At 38.3% G+C, this 23,191-nt stretch overlaps 1 pseudogene; it reads left to right on the top strand.

The window, feature by feature from the left end:
* Nucleotides 1–399: 399 nt before the first annotated feature.
* On the top strand, nucleotides 400–6,068 carry LOC135207793 (prefoldin subunit 3-like; annotated as a pseudogene).
* Nucleotides 6,069–23,191: the final 17,123 nt, after the last annotated feature.

Raw genomic sequence — 23,191 nt, forward strand, 5'->3', positions numbered from 1 at the left:
TCTTGTATTATCTCTAAGGCATTCAATTACTATTTCCATAAACGCCTTTTCTGATGATGATTAATTCTTACCTCTTTTTATTGCTTCTTTTTTTTTATCGGAGCATTACATTTTCTTCGTGAACATAACTCTGAAACCTTAATTTTACGTACATTTACGTTCGATAATCCTAATTATACTGCACGTTTGTATCCACACAAGACGAAACATCACAACTTCCGGATGATTTTGAGTACGTAAACTTGTTTGTAAACCTTTGTTTAGTATGTTGAGCATAACTTTAGACGTTGTCTTCGTGAATATAAATCTAAAACCTTAATTTTACGTATTTTTACGTTCAAGAAACCCATTAATATTGCACGTTTGTTTCCATACATGAAACATTACAGAAAATCAATCCTTCCCTGTCAACGACGCCCCTGGTGCGCTGAAACCCCGACCGACAATCACAAATAACCTCTTCCATTACTGCATCCTCCGAAGGGCGAAGAACGTCATGGCAGGGGAAGAAGACAAACCTCTGGATGAGACCAAAAGTTACACGGGCATACCCGAAGCCCAGTTCGTAGTGAGTAAATTTCACGGTTCCTTTTGACTCGGCCGCCTCTCATTTTTGGGCGGGGCGCCCTCCTGGGCGTCGGAATGGGCGGCCGAAGGTACACCTGTCCCTGGCCATGTCATTCCTCCTCCGAGTGGGTGGGTGTGGACCAACGAAACATTGATTTGACAGGTGTTTACGGGGCGTTATTTTAAGGTCCTCTGGGGTAATAGGGGTATTTATCGTAGTAGGGAGACGGGGATACTATTAAGTTAACCCTAATGGGAAGGGGACGTCAATGGGGGACCTCGCCCCCTTCACCCAGCCCCGGGGCCAGGTCACGGCACGGTACCCCAATTCAGGTATGTAAGGTCTGGTGAAGTTAGGACAAGATATTCCAGGAATGGTTAGGATTTCTTACACCTATTCCTGCCCCCCCCAACCCCCTTACCCTGCATGCGCTCCTAACAGGAGGTTGGGGGGGGGAAAGACCCCCTTCCTATCCTGGTTAGGACACTGCATCAAGGTTAGGGTAGAAAAAAGGGTAATACTTCAGAAGCACTCCGCACTGGATATTAAAATAAATAATCACCTATATGGAAAGAGCATGTGAAAAGCAATATAAAAACTACCTATAGTCATTAGGTATAGGGTAGAATATCACGATAGGCCAACCCTCATCACGGTGGACGGGTCTTATTCACTCGATATTTAATTGGTGAAACATGAATACAATTGCAACTCTAAGCATACCATTTAAAAGACTGAAGTTTTCGTCAAACATATTGTGATATATGAAGCCCCATACGAATTAAAATAAGCATGAGCTCTTCGTAAAATATGTTTTCAAGGCAGTTTTGAAATCCAATATGGCGGCTACGTTTTGCATGGACGGTTCTCATCAGTGACGGCCACCATCTTTCCCCAGCCTTCCCAGCACTCATTTGAACAATGTTAGCGTATGTATGTAATGTTTATTGATCTTACTCAAGATTGCAGTTGTAATCAGCACAATAAAACAACATTTTGTTGCCTATATTAGTGAAAGTATGAAACTTGTTATTCCCGGGGTTATGGTTGGAACTGAATTCATTCTTACCTTGTAATCAGTGGTTTTATCCTTACTGCCATCACAACTGAAACTCCACAGTGCTTATTTGATTGTAATTATACACATTTTGGTCTTAATTCACTCCACAGTGCACTCGAACCACATTGCTGTTCGTGTTTCCTAAGCACTCACTCCGTAAACAAAGTTACGAGCAGCAGACGACAACACTGATTATGAGATGCAAAGCTTTAGTTCCCTTAATTGTTTACTTTACTCAATATTTAGTTTAACTCTACTTCAAAATGTTTATTTAATTCATGTCCCATTATCCCTTTTTTGCAACCAAATTAACCCCAAAAAATTACAAATGTTTCGGATGTATACTACGAGCAGACGACGTGAGGAAAAATGGCTCATCGTTGCCAATCTAGTGGAGCGTCACACATACGCCGATGCATTTACAAACTGTTTCGATGAATTCTAGTTGTCATAGTAATGCAGTAATGATAAAATTGCTCTAATATGTATATATACTACAAATAGATACGCTAATTTCACTTATTTCCCCGGTTTTGTGTAAGTCTTATACCTAGTTTGGAGGGTAAACACATACCAATTGACAACACTGATAAACAATTGAAGAGCGCAAAACGCCGCAAAGAATGCCGTAGTCCCCTTGAATAAGTACGAATAAGTGCTGGGTAAGAGGTTGGGTTTTACGATTGTTGTGATGAAAGTGCCCCATGCGTCTATGGGTACAAGTGATGTGCCGATTTAGCACATGAAATGGGAAGTTTGTGACACAAGCGACTCCGTAAACATCAAGATAGCGTCAATCTTCGAAACATTTTTAGTTGTAGTAAAAATTTCTAAAGCGTTTTGGTGAGATTTCCACTGCAGTAGGCCACCCTTTTCAGTACCCTCTGTTTAAATCTTAAAATTTGGCCTTAATTTCTAACTTTGGAGAAAATACTTACTTCGAAAGGAGAGTAGAGGTCTTTAGCTCCGTTTCTCACCAACAAGAAGTCGCGACTGATGCCCATCTCGGGTGTCAGGACGCGTTATAATGTACTTTTTCGGAGGGTGGCTAGGTGTTGATTGTAGGTGGCCTGCTTGGCCTGCTGTGATATTCTACCCTATGAGAGATTGAACGGGGTGGAATTAAATGAGCTTGATAAGTTTTTACCTCGAATTTTTCCTAAGTCGGGAGAGGTGTTTCCTCTACGGTAATGTTTACTTTTAATGAGCCTTCTAACTTACTTTCTTACACAAACAAAAGCAGTTCCAGTTACTCATTATTGGCTGAGAGGTGTGACATCGTTATGACGTCATGGGTTTCATAACCAATTACGAACGACTTTAGTCGAAAACTAAGTTTCACTAGCATTTCAGCGGAGTAATAAAGTTACCTGTCCAGTGTCCACTGGTATCCTTGTTTGGACTGAATACTCGAATAATAAGCAAAAACCGGCATTTTGTCTTCCTGTAGCTATGGCAGAGGCAGTGGCTGGCCCTTCTGGCATTAATTTTGACAGAGACCTTCGATTTCCTACCGATTGTTTGCAGTGCAATGTGGGTTACGGTGAATTTTATCATTATTTGTCTAGTGGTGTTAAAGAAGTTGTGATTGAATATGCTCAAAGACATAACTTAATTCTAAAGCAAAAAACCTGCGAGTGTTGTGGAGCTATTTGTCGGATCGACTACAACAGGAACGCCTTTAGGTGTGATCGCTCTGTAGTGACGAAAGGACGTCGGCATAAGCAATGTAATTTTAGTGTTTCCTTGTCTAAAGGAATGTGGTTTGAAAAATCCCATCTCTGTTTTGAAGTTAATCTAAAGTTTCCTGGGCCGCGCGACACCCAAATCCATCCGCCATGGTAAGTAGCCTTACTGTAACCCTTGTAGCTAACGCGCGCAGCGCAACATTACCTCTTGCCAGAACATGCCGTGCTTGCCAAGAATCTTTAAATATGCGGATAAGGCGCGAAGCGCCGTTCCGCCACGGCCTTACTGACAGCATACACAAATTGATCGTCGCGGATATGTAGTCGCTCCCTACTTTGTTTGTTGTTGTTTTGGTATCGCCGCCATATTGGTTTTGGTGTTCTTCCGCCGATTTCGGTCAGTGGGCCCACGATTCTGTAGGTGCTCCCAATTATTATTGCTGCAAAGCACTCCTTTCTGGTATTTTTTTTCCCACCCAAAACCCCCGATTCCCAACTGGGTGGAAAAGGGGGTTAAAATAAAATTTCCTCAAGAAAAGAAGATGAGATTCACTGAAAAAACACCATTAAATGAAGGATTGTTAATTGTCTTTTAGAAATTGGTGATGCGGCTTGCTTCTGAAGAATTACCGAAAAAAGTAAGTCTGGTTAGGTCCTCTTCCATCTTACTATTTGCTATTACAGAGAGTAACCTAGGAGTAGATGGGCTGGAATGTACATATACTAATTTAGGGCAAAGGATAAACACTGGGACCTACGAGGTCATTCAGCACTGTTAGGATCTTTATTTTTGTGCAAGCCTAGGCTATGGTTATTCTGTTCAAGTTTTTAAAAGATTTTGATGACTCTTTAAGTATCACTGGAAAAAGAAAAATTATTTATTTTCAGCATTTGGAGGTTTTGTTTTTGTACGAGTAAGCCTACATTCAATTTTTTTTGTTTTGTTTACGGATGATGTGGATGCATTTATGAGCAAGGAGGACAACGGCAACAATGCCCAGCTTGTAATTAAGAGACTCGATGAACAACTTAAATAAGTATAAATTTATGGAATTGCACCTACAAGCCAAACGTAGAAAGTAAGTCTCACTCAGAATTTAATGCAGTTAACATTTTTTTTAAGGAAATTTTGCACGTTACCTGTAGTTTCTTTCAAAGTTGCTTTGCATTGCTGGAATATTATCAGGTAGTTTTGGCTGATATGCAATGAGGAAAATTTATTAGTAGCCTGAAAGAGAAGAATTCATTGAATGTTGTATGTTACCCCTCCATAAAATTACAGAAATAATTAAACAATGCTACATATTGTAGATTGTAGCCAGCACCACGTCACTGTTATGATCTTTGTTGTTTCAGGTTAAAATCACAAATACCAGATATCAAAAGTACCCTGCAGATAGTGAAAGAAATGAAGTCGCGGAAAGATGCTTCAGATGCCATAGAAACAAACTTCCTCTTATCGGACCAGGTGTACATGAAAGCCAAAATTCCACCCACTGATCGCGTCTGCCTTTGGCTTGGTGTAAGTATTATGTTTGTTTGTATGGTGTTTTACGTTGTATGGAACCAGTGGTTATTCAGCAACGGGACCAACAGCTTTATGTGACACTTCTGTCACCAGAAATACACATCTCTCACTCCTCAATGGAATGGCCGAGAATCAAACTCGTGACCACCGAGGTGGGACACTAATACCATACCAACCACGCCGCTGAGGCGTGTATTATGGTAGTATTTGTAAGCAATGGCACTATACCAGTTTGTATTCGAGGAAATGATGTTGGATGAAATATCTGTCATTTAATGATTTTGTGACAAGTATTGTGCTATAGTACCTATTTTGATTTCATATTTGAATATATATTGTTACATATGAGTCTGTTGTCACATACCATAAAAGTATGATAATGTTTCAGTGTGAAAAAAGTTAAGCCAATCTAACTTACACAAGGAAAATTACTGAAAACCAGAATATAATGCCAAATTGCTTATGTACTGTGTTTTAAAAACGTAATGTAACTTGTATAGTGTATAATCTTCTTTTTTTGTGTGTTCACAGGCTAATGTTATGTTGGAGTATGATCTTGAAGATGCAGAATGTCTATTATCAAAAAATTTAAGTAATGCCTCAAAGAATTTGAAACAGGTTGAACATGATTTGGATTATCTTAGGTAAGCTGTTTAGACGATAGCCGAGTTGCTTGTTTTAATGTTGTAATGAACTATGTATACGTGGCAGAAATTTCATGCTGCCTTGGGTCATTATATGCTTCTTTTTATTTCAAGCCAAATTTTAGCCACTTGTTTCCCTTGTTTCTGTAATACCTTTTCAGTAGTTGATGCCTTGATATAAATAATTTATGAAAGCAGTTTATGAAGTACAAATTATTTTAAAATTAAAAACGTATTATTGCCAGATTCGTAGGGCTAGCACCAAAAACTGTCATGTAAAATTTTATTTTCAGAAACCAGGGAACAACAACCGAAGTTACAATGGCCGCATCTTCAATTGGGATGTTAAAGACGTCGTGTGCAAAGAGCCAAGAGGAGGAAAAGGCCTAAAAAGAGTAGCGTTCTACCTTAATGGTTTTTGTTTTAATTGTTTCGTGGGCAGGGTTGAACAATGCTCTTGAGTTTAAAGAAAAAAAAGTACTGTACTGTGTTTACTCTCTAATCTTATACTTCGATTGTGTTAAAGTGGATATTTACATCAATGTTTGCATGGTATCGCAAGAAATGCTTGACCAGTGAAGGATGTCTTTTTGTTTCGCCACTTTCCCTTCTATATATGAAAGCCATTTTAGTACCCAGTGCTGTGAATATTCATGAGTATAGGTAGCAACTATAGTTAGGCAATAAGTGGCATCTCTACTTAATGGACATTTGAGGGTTCTCCCCTCCTTGATAAGCAGCAAAGCTTTAACCTACATCATACTTCAAAATTTCCATATAGAATACGTATTGGAGCCAACTCGCATACCGTATAGTTTTTCTACTAATGTTTCAAGAGCTGTACTGTATATGCAAAATGAAATAGCCTCAAAAATTATGTAAAATACATTATGTACTACATAAGATAGGCAAACAAAAATGTAGCTGACTGCAGCATTGTATCTGCGTATGCTAATGAGATTCTCAAAATAAAAAAAAATAAAAAAAAACTTACAGCAAGGAAGAAAAAGACCATAACATCCTTGTTTTTAATAACTTTACAAACTCACCAAGTAAGTCCCCAATAGTCTGATAATTACATACACCACAAATTCTTACCTTGAAGACAAAATAAACAGTAGTGAATTAAATACAGTACATGTCAAGGATAATACCTAACTATTTGATAATGTACCCAAATTTTTTGTAATCTTGCCTTGAAGATGATTGAAGTGTAGTGAGGCTTGCGGTGACTCCTGACATTTCAGTCAGTCGTCGCCATTGAATTCCAGTGGTGGGTATTGAAGTAATCAGGCAATATTTCAAACTTGAGAATTCCAGTGCTTACTCACGCAACAAACATGAGATTTTCATGGGCAATCATCACTTCGAAAAACAAAGATTCATGTAATAAACTGTTTTTTGCTTGATTTAGCATGGTTTAACAAAGATTTCCAATTCTGTAGTTCATATACCAGTGCAATTACGCTGCTTCTAACCACAGGCCTCGCAACACATCCAGTAAGTTAGGGTTGCCTTAAGTTGAGGTGCCACAATAATACATCAATTAAAATTGTACCATGATGAGCATGGTTACTCATGTCTAACCTTCCCATTCTTACATCATTGTACCTTTTCCACATGGATTGTGTACTAGTAAAAGATCTGATTATGAGTAATTTCGAGTGGCATTAAACTTCATTGGCGAACTTGTTTTTTATTGGATGGCTTTATATTGAGTAAGTTCCAGTAAATGGTAAAGTATGTACAATCATTAGCTACAAGCATCTGCATTAACTCTAAACTTGGTGCTCAAACAAAGGCCCTTTGTGAAGCAATGTGAGAAAAATCCATATTTTAAATTGCTCAAAACTATGAAATTCTGCTAAAATGTTAGCTTACCAATTGATAATTTTTTATTTTTCAAATTCTTAGGCACCCCTCTTCCTTTTAAGTATTTCCAAGAGTATCCTCTTATAAACAAATAACCATATCTTAATCACCTGTACACTACGTATTACTCTTGTACACTCCAGAGTACAGTATCTTTGTGTTTTTACCGTTTTGCTTGTTCTGCAGATGTTTGAAACTGGAAAACACTATGTTGCCTTCTAAAAGATCCAGTTCATTTAATTTGTTACAACCTCCTTGGTGAAACAAAAAATAAAAAGTGCTCTGATGTTCCTTGTCATTTTCTAAAACCAAATTGTGATTTAGTTGTGTAAAGGAATGTTACTTTGTGAACTGCCATTGCATGAGGGGTGGCCATCAGAGAACCATGATCATTAAATCGTGTGTGTTTTGCTTGAGACTGATAAAATATATAAAACCTCCCTTCAGAGTGTGCTGAAATCTTGTGGCAATAGTGTATCGAAATGAGACTGTGCTGTAACTGCTTTTCCGGGTAGATTAAAAAATCCTGGGAAACTAAAGACTGGAACAGTTCAAAACAGTATTGCTGTGTACTATTAATTTTCAGCTTGGATAAATATTAACGATCTCGGAAAAACTGTGACAAACCTATAAAACAAAACCACAAGCTAATTAATATTTACAGTGTACCTTCTGAAAGTTGTGTGATGGAAATCTTCCATTTACTTCATCCCTTCCAACAATAAAGTTTCAAAAACGACTGATGTTTCTTCAGATGCCTCCTGTAGTTTCTTGCTCGTACTCTAAGCAAAATGCAGTATTAATTCAGCACAAACATTCAATAATAGAATGTTGTAACTGCTATTTCAGACTTGATACTTACCAGTACATATCGGAAAGTCGTGTATGGCTCAGCACAGATAAAACTAGCTTTAGATCCACTCATAGTAAAGGAGTCTCAATCTATAGCAGAATATTCAAATCCTTCCCAAATTAATTTTGTACTTGAACAAATGACGATTATTTTACTAACACTAATTTCAGCCCTTTAGTCTTCACTCAATCTTCCACCTTTTGAAGCATTTGATTGATTGATTCGTCTGTTAAAAACTGGTGTCAAAACATCTCGGTTATTGACACCGAAATAAATTTAGGTAAAAGGTAGAATTAAATCTAAAAGTAATTTAATATGAAAAATCTAAAAATGTATGTACAGTGGAGGGCTCATATTCGTAGGAATTTGTTTCGGGAACTTTTCCCGCATTGTTCACCCGGAAAATTAAAAGCGCATTTCGCAGTATTTTTCTATGAGAAATATCCACAAATTCCTGGGGTTTTTTTATGAATTTCATCATTGAAATGCACTTTTTTTGTAATAAAACTATTAAAAAAAAACCATAAGTATGAACATTTTAAGGGGGGTTAGTGGTTTTTCTTGAGTTTTAACTAATAAAATAGGCTGTTTTTAGCGTTTTTATAGGGGTTCCAAACATTCGTGGGTTCTAACTAATCACGGGGAGTCTGGTACGCATTCTCCACGAATACGGGGGACCACTGTATATGAATAAAGTTGTTCAAACATATAAACTCTTACATAGATATTCTATTACATAATCTAAATTTTGTTGAGGAGGCCAGCCTCCCTCATAAAGATATATAACGGCTCCTATATTACAATCCTTTCCAAGAATTGTAGATAGGATAAAATTACCTCCTCTACCACATCCCCAAGACAGGAACCTATGTCTCAAATTCCCAAGTCTGGGACATTCAACCAGCAAATGTCTCACAGTCAAGGGCACAGTACAGCTCTAGCAAAACGGAGGATTTTCACGAGACATCAAGAACCCATGTGTAAGTCTTTTTATGTCCAATCCTCAATCTGCACAACATCGTTTCCTGTCTCCTTGGCATATACGGATATGACCAAGGAGACTGATGACGTGATACTACATTTTTTAGTATTTAAAATATCCTCCAACTGGGAGTGCCAACATTTTTTAATTCTCTGACCTACTAGAGAATACAAATCCCGATATGGCAGTAGGCATCTTGTGGGTTCTGGGAAGCTGACCGCAGACTGCAAGTTGGTCAGCTTTCTCATTCCCCGTCACCCCAACATAAGAAGGCACCCAACAGAACTTTATTTCATTCCCTCTTCTTTTCAGTAAAGCAGCCATTCTAATATATCTAAAATCAAGGGTTAAAAGATTCCAGCGACAGAAGAACACTTCTTGAGTCATAATATATATCAAATTACTTTCATTCCGAATTAAAACTTCCTTTAAAGCCTTTAAAATTCCAAATAATTCCGCTGTAGAAATCGATGCAACTGATGATAGCCTGCCGCTTCTCTCTACATCAGGGAAGACTACACCAAAGCCGACGCCAGCACCTGACTTTGAGCCATCCGTGAAAACTACAGGAGTTATGTTGCAAAGTGTGTTCTAAAAAATATTGACCGCATGGCTTCACTGGACAATTCTGTCTTGGTAAAATTAAAAATTTCTACAAAATTTTACCTCTGGAAAGTTCCAGGGGGGACTGAGTATTTTGCTGGTAAAATCTCGATTCCTGGCATATTTAATTCACGGACAATAAAATTTACTCTAAAAGTAAATGGATGAGGTTGCTTGGGGGGACTTTCATAAAACTTCCAATGCCTTTCATTTCTCATACAAATGCTGGTTAGAGACTTAGGTAGCCTCTGGAATCTATACCAGCAGACACTTAAAATGAAGATCCAGTGGCACCTCATCAGCATCTACAAGCATGCTCTTGGTGGGAGATGATTTAAATGCTCCAGTACACAACCGTATTCCTCCATGATGAATTGAGTTGAGCATTTTAAGGCTATTTGGCTTCGCAGAACTGTCCACCTCACACCCATTACTTTATTTTGAGAAAGAACCAAGGCTTTATATAATCTCAACATCTGAGTCAGTCTGCACCCCACGAAGTGTGAGACAGGACTTTCAAGCATTTTGTCATAATATATCTCAGATGTGGATCCAGGTCAGCTTGCTATCAAAAATCAAGCCAAGAAACTTTGTTTCACCAACACACGGAATTCTCTGCCCTATGAATGAACAGATCTGGATCAGGGTGGGATTCCCCCTTACGACAAAAGTGCAGTTAGTGTTTCACTGGCAGAAAAATCTAAAACCATTAACCTCAGCCCATTTTACTATATTATCAATGCAGAGCTGAAGGCGGCGTTCGGCCACTGCCATCCTTGTGCTGCAAAGGAAATCGATAGGTCATCAACAAAAAGGGTGTATGTTATATATGGGATTTTGAAGCATTTCAACTTTTGTTTGCATGATGTTTTTACGTTGCATGGAAACAGTGATTATTCAGCAACGGGACCAACACGGCATTCATGTTGACTTCCCAACCTCGTCAAGAGTGAACCTGAATCACCAGAAATGCACATCTCTAACACCTCAATGGAATGGGCGAGAATCGAACTCGCGGCCACCAAGGTGGTAGGTCAAGACCATACCAATCACGTCACTGAGGCGCTTGAAGCATTTCAACAAAATCTTCAGATGAAGCCAGTAACACTGGGTGATCTGTGCAGAGGTGATCTCAAGGCCTGCTTTCGTGTACGGCTTGTAGTAAACTCCATTAACTTTAAGGATCTAACTACACAAGGATTTTTTTGTTTTTTATATTTAATAGAAAAAAACTTTCTAAAATTCCTCTGAATACTTGACAATGTCTTTACTCTAGAACTGGTATTATGGTAGAGTTACATCACTTCGTTTTCCAAGATAAACATAAAGTGCAATATTCCAGTACCCTCTCACTGCCTGATGCTCTTCCTCAGTGTATTGACCCTCCGGTACAAAGCCCACCTGACAATTAATAATTTCAACAATTTCTCGCTGCCTTACTGAAGAACCTCGGCACTTACATTCCTCAAATTTCCTACTGAGTGCAGTGCCTTTTCTTTGTATACTATTTCCCACAATTTTTGTTTCATATATTCAGGGGAAATTTATTGAGAACCAACTCTACACGTTTCATAGAAGTGCTTGCTCTTCCAGCTTTATTCCTCTAAGCTCAATCCAAATGTTATATTTTAAATATACCTACGTACTGCAAAAAGTTTACTAAATAGCCAGCTGATAAACCTTTTATATATCTGTAGAAATTTCCTCAAATTTCCATGACATTGGGTATATCATGACTATCTTTCTTTATCATTTACAAGTTGGACTTCCACTTTTTTGTTACAAAAGAGTAATTATGCGCTGCTAGTCACTTCTAGTTGGCAGGCTAGTTATTGTGGATTCCTTTATCATTACTTGTACACAGCATTGATTACACTACACATACAATCATAAACGACGCCAACGAACAAAATTATTTGATCACCAGTAGCGCATAGTTTTTCTACAAATTACCTACTGTGGCTGAAGTCTTGGGCGAGACCTTTTGCTTACTGACGTAGCATTTTTTTGGGGCGTTCTTATCTGATACTCTCATTGCACACAGCTTTATCAGTTTTAAATTAAAACCAAACTCCACATATGAAATAAATTCAGTTATCAAAGAAAATTGCTTCAAACATCATCCAAGTTATTATATGTAGTATAAAATCTTTGTTTTTTTTACTGTCATTATTATTATTATTATAGGGGTTAGTTTTTTCCAGACCTCTGATCTCAAGTAGACTCTTCTCGGGCTGGTTCTCAGGGATCAATCCTGAGAAAAAAAAAAAAAAAAAAAAAAAAAAAAAAAAAAAAAAAAAAAAAAAAAAAAAAAAAAAAATTAGACTTTATTTGAGAAACCCGTCTTATTTAAAAAATTTATGATTTTATTAATTGAAAAATCCCTGCTTTCCGCAAGAATATTTTTCATTTCCGAACTCCGCAGATAAATAGAATCTTTCCTGGGTCCAATTTGGGCACTCACAAGCAAATGCTGTACTGTCATGGGTGTTTGACATCTGTTACCATTTCACTGGGTCAGCATGTGGTGTTGACATCAAGTGACCATGTGAGAATCTTGTGTGTCCTATACGTAGCCTTGCTAGGATCACCTCTTTTGCTCTTTCCTCCTGTGAGGATGTTCTCCATGCATAGACTTCAGTTTTTATATTTTTAAGTTTATTTGTCGTTGGCACCGAGGCCCATTCTTCTTTCCAATCCTGGTAAATTAATGTTTTAACTGATTTTACCCAGTCTGACACTGGGGCATATGAAATTGTTGGAGGGATAGTGCAGGCTAATTTGGCAGCAGAGTCTGCATATTTCATTTCCTTTTATTCCCACGTGTGCTGGGATCCAACATATTTCCACTGATATTCCTGATTGGAGGAGTTGATGAATTTTTTATTTGAATTTCCTGTACTATTTGGTTTCCTGGTTTATACTGTCTTATTGCACCTATAGCACTACGTGAGTCACTGAAAATAACAGAGACACTTGCTTTTGCCTCAGATATCATATCTAGAGCCATCTGTATGGCTGTGACTTCAGCAGTAAATACTGATGATATTGAAGGTAGGCTTTTTTTACTTAACATATTTTTTTCGAATATGCAGATGCTCCTACTCCAACATTATTTTGGAGCCGTCTGTATATATCATAAATTTGTTGCCTTTTTCTTCTAATGCTGCTCCAAAGCATGTTGGCGGTACATTTCCGTACTTGTCATTTGTTTTTTGAGTAGGTAAGACAGGGAGGTACATATCTTTACTCTATTTAAAATCCATGGTGGTGGCAATTCCATTGGTGGGTGAAAAATTGGATTCATATTATGTATGTTCATTATGTATCTAGCTCTTTTTGGGAAAGAGCTAGTACTATTAACTGCTGTTACTTGATTACAGTTTTGGAAGCAGTAAGTTGCAGGAGACGATCCCGCTTGCAATGAAAGACCTCTTTGTATTGTTATTAAATTACGGTGATGTTTTAAGGGCAAAACACCTGCCTCCACCAAAAGTGAGTTTGTTGGGGACGATCTGGAAAGCTCCTGTGCACAATCGCACGCCTTCATGGTGCACTGCATCGAGAGATTTTAATGCAGATTCTGAGGCGGATGAATATATTGGACAGCAGTAATCTATTATGGATAAAGGACGTTGCCTTATATACATTATAAAATGTCTCGCTTTGCTCCCCAATTAGTGTGTGATAACTTTTTTAATATGGCAAGGGCTTTGGTGCCCTTGGCTTTAATGTATTTGATGTGTTCTTTCCAATTTAAATGTTGATCAAATATTACTCCTAGATACTTGATTTTTGTACAAAATTGTATTTCAGTGCTATAAAGATGCAGTTTGATTGTTTGGTTCTTCATCCACCTTTTGTCTTTGTAGAAGACGATTGCTTTTGTTTTATCAGTTGAAAATTTAAATCCAACTGAATTTGCCAACTACATATATTTGAAATGGCAGTACTGAGAACTCTCTGAGCATGTCTCAAATTACTACTCGTATAGTAAATGACAAAGTCATCAACATATAAACTGTTTTTTACACCACTTGGTAAATTTATAGTAATGTCATTGATTGCTAAAGCAAACAATGTACAGCTCAAGACACTACCTTGAGGGATTCCTTCTTCCAGTTTATAGGTTACTGAGTAGGAATTTTCTACTCTTACTTGAAAAGTTCTGTTTGTTAAGAAGTTCTTAATAAATATTGGTAAGTGGCCTCTTAGTCCCTTGAGTGAGTTTTTGCATGATGTTATGTTTCCATTGTATCGTATGCTTTTTCTATATCAAAAAATATAGCTACTGTTAATTTCTTTTGTTCAAAGCCTTTTTTGATATGATCTTCTAAATGTGTTAAGGGATCTAGGGTTGATCTGCCAGCTATTGAACCAGATTGTGTTGGTGTTAAAATGGATTCTTTGGTTATTACATACGTTAATCGTGCATTAACCATTTTTTCTAAGATTTTGCATAGGCACTTGTTAGAGATATCGGTCTATAATTGGATGGATTACTTGCATCCTTTCCTGGTTTGTTTATTGGAATAATTATGGCATGTTTCCATTTATCAGGAAAGACAACGTTTTAGCCAGATACTATTGTAAAATTTTAATAAATATGATTTAGCTATAGGAGCTAATTTTTCTATCATTTCAAATGATATTTTTATCATATCCTGGTGCAGAGGATGGCAAGAGTTGATGGCATTATCTAGTTCATCCATGTTAAAAATTATAGTAGTATTCCAGGTCTTCAAGAGTTTCAAAATTGAGTATTATATTTTCTTTTTGTTTTCTGATACTTTGAAAAATGTGTATCTAGGCTGGAGTAAGCACTGATGTTTTCAAAATGTTTCCCAATTATGTTTGATATTTCATAAGTATCATGGTATATTTTTCCATTTAAAAGTATTGCACTTCTTGGAGGTCTTATATGTTTTTCCATTGATTTTCCTTATCTTTTGCCAGATATCCGTTGTGGATGTGTTTGAAGATATGTTTGAGACATATTCCTTCCATGATGCGATTTTTTCAGCTATTACCGTTTTTCTAAATTTGGCTGTATATTTGTTATATATTGTTGGTTTAATGTGGTTAATTGTTATGTTTGTTATAACTATTTTGTTTAATATGTTTATACTATAGGGCATTTTGTCGAGTGATTTAAGGCGAGTTTTGAGTCTGTTTTAGATTGCGACTCAATATATGTTTTATTTTACTTAATGTTGTTAATGTTGGATTCCACCATGGGACAGGGGATTTTGTGGAATGTGTTTTTGGGTTTTTGGAATACTTTTATCTGCAGCATTTATTATGAAGTTTGAGAAGGATTCACATGTAGTATTGTGATCTTCATTATGTGGGAATGGTGGTATGTTTCGTGTGTATAGGAAATATTTATCCCAGTTAGCTTTTTGGATATTACATCTTGTAGGTGCAATATTTTGACATTACTTAAGTAGTTCAGAATGATTGGGAAATGGTCACTTGTGTATGAATCGTCTAGGACGTTCCATTCAAATTTCTCCGCTACATCATTTGAACATAATGAAATGTCAATTGAAGAAAAGGTTAGGTGTGTATTTGAAAAATATGTTGGAACTTCACTTTCATTGAGACATACAGGTTGTGTTTGCATTATAGTATTCTCTATGTTGATTCCGGATGTGTCAGTGGGGTTATTAATATCCCATAATGGATTATGTGCATTAAAATCTCCTACTATAATAAGTAGTGGTTCCTGTATACTTTTGCTAATAAGTTCAGAAAAATCACTGAAATTTGCATTGAAATTTGGTTGGTTATATAAATTACAAATAGTATTTTACTTTTATCAGGCATATACAGTTTAATTGATGTTATTTGATATGGCATAGATGGTATGTCAACAGGTTCATAGTAATGCTATTATGAACGTATATGGCTGTGCCTAATTTTCCACCGTCAGTTGGTGAATAACAGGCAATTTCATAGTGTTGGATATTTGTAGGGTTACTTCCTATATGTTGTAGACATATGCACATTGGGTTGTGGTCTCGTATGATTCTTTGTAATTCACCCAGACGTAGTCGGGTTAAGAGACCATTTATATTCCATTGAATGATTTTATATTCCATTATTGGGAGGAATTGGTGTTAAATTCTGTAAATTGATTGCTGATTTTACTTTGTCTCGTAGTTTATATGCATTTTGAATTTATTTGTGGTTTTTTAATCATTGTATTTGTATGTTGGTTATAGATTCTGCAGTTGTTTGTTTTTCATAGTTGAATAATTAATAAGTCTATTTTTGATTTTATAATTTCCTTTTTGTATTTTAAGGATTCAGAACATAATTCGTTCTCATGTTGGTTGTGTTAAAGGGCACCTCCTTAATTGGTAAAATTGTCAATGCAATTTCGTACTGTGTCCTCTGTCTTGGTAGTTAGTTGGTTATATGTACTTACAAAGCATTCATTACAACCACAAGATGAAGCATGTTTGGTAATGTTAATTATTGTTCAGAAGTTTTTTGGTCTAGCTTTAGAAATTTCTGGTTTTGTAATTCTATTGTTCCTTTTCTGTAGTGATAAGGACTGTTGGTTTGAGGGGTTATTTGTTTTGTTGTTGTTAATGGGATATTTCGGTCTTGTGGATGGTTGGGGGGTGATAGTTATATTTTGGTTTGGTTTAATGGTATGATTTTCATTAGTATTATTTGATGGAAATTGTAAAGAGTGATCTTTACTGTCCAGATGTTTGGCTGTTTGATTGAGATTGAGGGTAATTGTGTATTTCCACTTGTGATGAGGTTAGTTTAATATCTTTTTTAAAATGTTCTCCTGGTGTATTTGGAGTCTCTCTGGATTGATTGTAATTTTCAATATTTACTTTTTTTCCCTAGGTGGGGTTCTTTCTAGAATTCTTTTCTTTTTGCCAGTTCGATTATCATCATTATTTAATTCTTCTTCTATTGGAAGTTCTTTTCCATGGGACTACTGAAATCATCTATGTTAGTGGTGGTATTGGTTGTTGTAATATCACTTTTATTTTGGGTTTCAGTATTATTGGTATGAAATCCAGTTTCCATGTTTATACTATCTTGTTTGTCATTGTGCTGTTTGATGTCTTGATTTTTAGTCACATTTGAAAAGGTGGGTTTTTGGATGGATTGTTAACGCCTCTTACTTTTAGCTCAAGTCTGGCTTCCATGACTGACATTCCTGTCCTATTTATTAACAACTGAAGTTCTGTGTTATAGTGGTAAAATGGACACTCCTTAGATTTTGCGTGATGGGCTAGTCACAATTAATACATTTTGATTGATTACAGTTCCAATTAGTGGTATGGTCATCTGATGCACAGACTGCACATATAGCTTTATTACGGCATCTTTTGTATGTGTGTCCATACCTTGAGCACTGTGTACATTGTAATGGTTTAGGAACAAAAGGACGAACTTCTCTATTTTGTCCAAGAATTTTTATTTTAAATGGCAAGTCTTGGCCTGTAAATTTTTATTTTGGCAATGTTGATATTTTTACTTTTATCTTTCCTACTTGAAATAGAGTATATTTCTAAATCGTGATATTGTTATATCTCAATTTTAGGGAGTCTAGCAATAGTTGTTTTGAAGGAAGCTCCTGCTCGCTATTGGGTAGGATGACTGTACCCTGTACATAATTCAATGTTTCGTGGCTTGTAATTATTACCTTTATATTATTTATTTGTTATACTTAAAAAGGCAGTGGACTGCTTTTTATTGGTTACTTGGATAAGCCATTCATTGTCCTTGATGTGTCTGCATTCCATGTCGTGTTGGATATATGTTAAGTAATTTGTTTTCTAGCATCGCTGCTGAGATTTTGTTGTCAGCTTTGAGGACTAGAAATCTTGACCAATTGTCTGGTCCAAAGAGGTCATCAAAATGTACCAATGTGGGATTAAGTCGGTAATTTTTTGTTTCTCTTGGTTTGGTCCTTGGTTTTTATGTATGTTGCTTGTCTATTATGATTTTTTATATTTTTCTGTATTGCTGGGAGGATTATTTGTCTCTAATTCAGAATTATTGTTCATCATATATGGTTCCATTGTTACGATGTTGGAGTTTTACCAATTTATTTTTGTTTGTTTCTTTTTTATTTATGCACTCTATTTGGTTTTCTGGCTCTGCTGCTTTACTTGGAACAGGGTGTTCCTTTGTATCTTTTTATAGTACTTTCACTGCTTGTGGCAGTACCTAGGAAATTCGGGAGTGCGTGCCAATGGTCATCAACTGTGCCGTAGTTTTTTCCATCATGGGGCCCAGGGGTACTCAAATCATTTATTTCACAGTTCATAAATTTTGAGTTTTTAAAAAAAAAAAAAAAAAAAAAAAAAAAAAAAAAAAAAAATACAAAAAAAAAAAAAAAAAAAAAAAAAAAAAAAAAAAAAAAAAAAAAAAAAAAAAATTCTTGAAAAAGATATCATTGGCCCTTCGCGAAGTTAAATCTTCTGCCAAAGGCACAAGTGAGAAAGGACTCCCAAATGTCCGCATCCCTACCCTACCCAAAAGGGGATGGCATAACATGATTAGTATGGCCCAAGTGTAAGCAGAACCCGCTTGCTAGGACTAAGAGTATTATGTTATACAATTATCCCCATCCTAATCACATTATGGGCAAACTGGATAGAATGCCGAGAGTTCTATTCCTAGAACCAGGCCCCCCTGGAATCCGTGGTCCAGCTCCCACAGAATAGTTCCGCCTGAAAAACAGGTCCGAAAACATCGGGTAGATGATGGATCTACACAGTTCTCACTATTTAGCTTCGGATTTAACTCCACGTTAAGCCATGATTATGTTTTCTCATTATTTGCTTTCAAAAATTTTGGCAAAAATGGAAAAAGTCCACATAAGTTTACTCGAAATATATAATGTCATATGGGATCTTCTTGTTCGAACCTGGGAAGAGATTCCTGAGGTTCGAGAGCCCCCTCACCACGTCAAGGTGGTCCCAAAATGAGGGGGTGTGTTTTTTACTGTCAAAAGACAAGACTACCCAAGAGGGAATCTCACTGTTTAGCAAACGGGTCTTGGTCAGTCTCACCTCTTATATCTTTTAATAATGTTCTAATTAATATCTATAAGGGTTTTGAGCTTTTCTACAAATGACTGGGAGGGGTATTGGTGAGGCCAGGTATCTACTTTTAAGGTACTTATAGTGGGTGCTCAGCATGCTGTTAAACTGAGACTGAAAAGTTTTTAAAATGATATTGTTAAGATACAATAAAGTTTTGTACATACTTACCTGGCAGATATATACTTAGCTATAGACTCCGTCGTCCCCGACAGAAATTCGAATTTCGCGGCACACGCTGCAGGTAGGTCAGGTGATCTACCGCCCCTGCCGCTGGGTGGCAGGAATAGGAACGATTACCGTTCTAGAACCAGATTTTCTCTTCTACCTGTCTCCTGAGGGGAGGTTGGGTGGGCCATCAATCGTATATATCTGCCAGGTAAGTATGTACAAAACTTTTATTGTATCTTAACAATATCATTTTTGGTACATGGAACTTACCCAGCGAATATATACTTAGCTGATTGACACCCTTTGGTGGTGGGAAAGAGACAACTATTTACTGAATAGACAGGTAAACAACATACGTTGTAGGTAATAAATAAATAAAACCTTGGTTCCTACTTGATCAGGCGGAAGCCTCCATGGCTAATGCCTAGGAATCTGCTTCGCCTCAAGAGCCTCAGCGAGGATGTGACCTATGGCTAAGAGTTCTTGTGGGTCTGTCGATGGGGTCTTATCCATTTACTCGACAGAGCCTCTACATGACAATATGCCTATGCCTAGTGCATAATTAAGGAGCACAACACCGATCCCGATCACCTGATCCTAACACAGGGTTAGTGCTTAAGTTGAAAAGAGTTATCTACAAACTCCTTTCAAACAACCCAAAGAAAAAAACACGACGTTAAATAAAATTTAACTCACTAGTTAAGGATCAGTATCTGCTCCCTATCCCAGCAATGTATCCGCAGACCCGTATCAACCAAGAGAGAAGGATCCCTCGAAGGTTATCTTGACATCCTTCGGATAATGGTTAGTCAACACAGAGTTGCATCTCCCGTATGTGACAGCTAATATGTCCTTATGAACATTATTGTTAGGGAAAGAACAGAATTCGGAAAAGCTCGCACTTCATGCGCTTTTAATTCTCTCAGCTGTTTGAAGGAATCATCAATGCACTTATCAAGTGCTTAGGAGATCACAATGTCTCAAAGAAGGCCAGGGCGTTCTTTGATATAGATCTCTTCTGGGTGAAGCCTGGAGCCTGGCTAGCGCTTGGCAGGCGCCTAGCACCTGTCTAGCGCCTCGCGCCTGGCTGGAGCCTTGCGCCTGAATGGCGCCTAGAGCCTGGCTGGAGCCTCGCGCCTAGATGGCGCCTTGCGCCTGGCTGGCGCCTCGCGCCTGGCTGGTGCCTGATTGGCTCCTCCTTCCTGGCTAGCGCCTCGCGCCTGGCTGGAGCCTTGCGTCTGGCTGGTGCCTTGCGCCTGGAAGGCACCTGGAGCCTGGCAGAAGACTTCATGATTACTGTCTATGAGTCTGCATGCCTCAAGAGTTTCAGCGAGGTAGGGACCTATGACTGACAAACCCTTCTGGATCATGTCAATGGGGGCTAGCCCGCTTACACGACAGAGCCTTCTCGGATCGTGCCAATGGGGGCTGACCCACTTACATGGCAGAGCCTTACCTGTATCATATCAATGGGGACTAGCCCTCTTACATGACAGAGCTTTAGGTTTCTCTTTACTGGAAGGAGCCTTGCGTCTGGATGGATCCTCAATCCTGACTGGAGCCTAGCCTTGAAGGAGCCTGGCACCTGGATGGCGCCTGGCTGGCTTCTAGAGCCTGGCTGGCTCCTAGAGCCTGCCTGGCTCCTAGAGCCTGGCTGGCTCCTAGAGCCTGGCTGGCTCCTAGAGCCTGGCTGGCTCCTAGAGCCTGGCTGGCTCCTAGAGCCTGGCTGGCTCCTAGAGCCTGGCTGGCTCCTAGATTCCTGGCTGGCACCTCGCGCCTGGCTTGGCTCCTCCACACTTGCTGGAGCTTCGAGCTTGGAAGAGTCTCTAGGCTGTCTGACGATGTCCACATCGGACACTCTTATATCTGTCCGATTTGTTCGCCTCTGGCGCATTTGCGCCAGGTTGGAGGCCCGCTCCTTCTCAGTATCCGACCATGACAGAGTTCCATGGAACTGTCCGCCTCTGGCGTTTTTCGCCTGTATTGGCATTTGGCGCTTGGCTGGCGCTACATTGTCCGAGAGTCCTGAACAACCACATAGTTTTATCAGGAGACTGGAGAAGGGTGGAAGAAATTCTTCCCCTTTGAGCTTTTGGCCCCTGGTCCAGGGGAGGTGATTTTAGTCAGCTACACCCAGTAGACGACAGGATATCTAACAACACAGAGAGAAGAGTCTTCCTCCGAGGAGGATCCTTCGTGAACACTTCTTTTGCTAACGAGATCTCTTCTTACATGTTGATGAGGTTCCTCGTTGCAGAATCTTCCCTATCCTGCCCGAAGGAAGGGAAGGAGTCTGGAAGTCGAAGGAGAGACTGAGCTGAAATTGGGCGGACCCTGATTTCTAGCTCTTATTGTATCCTTCTGAATACTTGAGAAGCATTTTGAGCCCTCATCGCACCCGAAGACTCTGTAGGCAAACGTTTAAACCATTTCTTCTGTAGATGAAAATGTAGTACCCTGGCCTGGGCAACTAAACTTCTCTCTTGAAAGCGTTGCGTCAGGAATAGAGGGATTTATTTCTTTTGCCAGACATACTATGCTGGCAAGAACCCATTGCCGAGTCTCCCATTGAATCTGATGCGAGATTCCAATGCACAAAAAATTCACTTGTCTTCTTGGTCGTTTAGGGCTAAGAGAAACAAAGAATTCCTTCATCAAACTTCCTCAAAGAAGTCAGATGAGGACAGTTTCCATTTTGTCGGAACACGGAATCTGTGGCCACAAAAAAAATCCCATTCGAAGTACATGATATCCTACTCTTGTCGTATTGCGGTATCGTATAAGATCCCGAAGATCTTAATCCTCTGTTATCTCTAATTCCCATTTGTAGAGACAGAGTATGGCCTTTTAAAAACTGCGTTCTTTGATAGCAGTATTATACATAGGTGATTCTTCCCTCTGAAAGTGAAGAAAAAACCTCGCTATGTGGTTCACAGAGGTATCGGAAGAGGGCAGTTTCCTCATTCCCTAACACGATCTGCAGCAATTATGTCTTAGCCATGACTATTGTCATTTACCTTGAAAAAACCTCTCATTCATGTCCACTTCTGGTCAGTCTGCACGCGGACAGACTCAGAGTGGAGAGGTTTTATAGGTCTATTTATAATAATAGATTCTGATAGAATATCCAGATACTCTTGGAAAAGCCTTACGAAACATGCTGTGAGAAGAACGTGACTTCTGTGAATCCACCTCTCTAAGGCCAAAAATGATGCATACATCCTCTCTTCCTTTGACGCCCAATTATCTTAATATCTGTTTAAGAATTTATAACTAGGGGAAAAAAAAGGCTAAAGTTTATTCCCCTTCTTTAAATTTAAAGATGTCTTATATTGCTACCATCTCTTGGTTCGAGGAAAAAAGAAGCAGTCTAAAGGAAGCCTGTTCGTCTTCTACTTACAGAGATCTATGAAGAAGACTTTCCGCAGGTTCTCACAACTCTTTTCAATAAATGTTAGACATACGTTAACAGTTATTATCTTCAATCGAGAAGGTTCTCACGGACATGCAAAATCTTGCATCGAACCTCTTAAGGATCGTTACGTTCCGTGTCTGTTCCCAAATAGGTTCTCTTTTGTTAACGCGAACCATGGGCGAAAAAAGAAAAAAGGATTCTCGATGCTCTTTGCGATATGAGAGAGTCGTGGAATTGGCCTAAGTGATTAAAATAAATCATTTCATCATTCCTTGTAAGCGACCCCGTTTTCGATTAAATGGGTAACAAAATCAGGAACGAATCTTGCCGTTACCGAGCCTGCTGTCCGAGAGGCTACTGGACTCTTAGGTTAATAACTCGCTAAAACGAGAAAAATATCTTGGATGGTGCTTCTGGCACAATTTTGCCGCCAGCCTGGCGCTTCCTTCTAGTTCTTTTTAGGTTATGTGCCATAACATCTATGCCTTTATGGTACCCGACATCCTTCACATGTTAATTCCGTCCTTGTGGGAAAAAACTTTTATATACGTAGTATAGTCCATTCAGGGAAACACTCCTGCCACTAAGAGAATGTTTCCCATCCGACTCACCCAACTTCTCTTGAGCAATATCCGAATTTAAAAAGGTTGTGTGCGTTTCTCGAAAGGATGAGAGAATTATATATATCGCGCGCTGCCGTATTAGAATCCTTTATAATACTGTC

Source organism: Macrobrachium nipponense, chromosome 34, assembly GCF_015104395.2.
Source record: "Macrobrachium nipponense isolate FS-2020 chromosome 34, ASM1510439v2, whole genome shotgun sequence".
NCBI classification, from domain to species: domain Eukaryota; kingdom Metazoa; phylum Arthropoda; class Malacostraca; order Decapoda; family Palaemonidae; genus Macrobrachium; species Macrobrachium nipponense.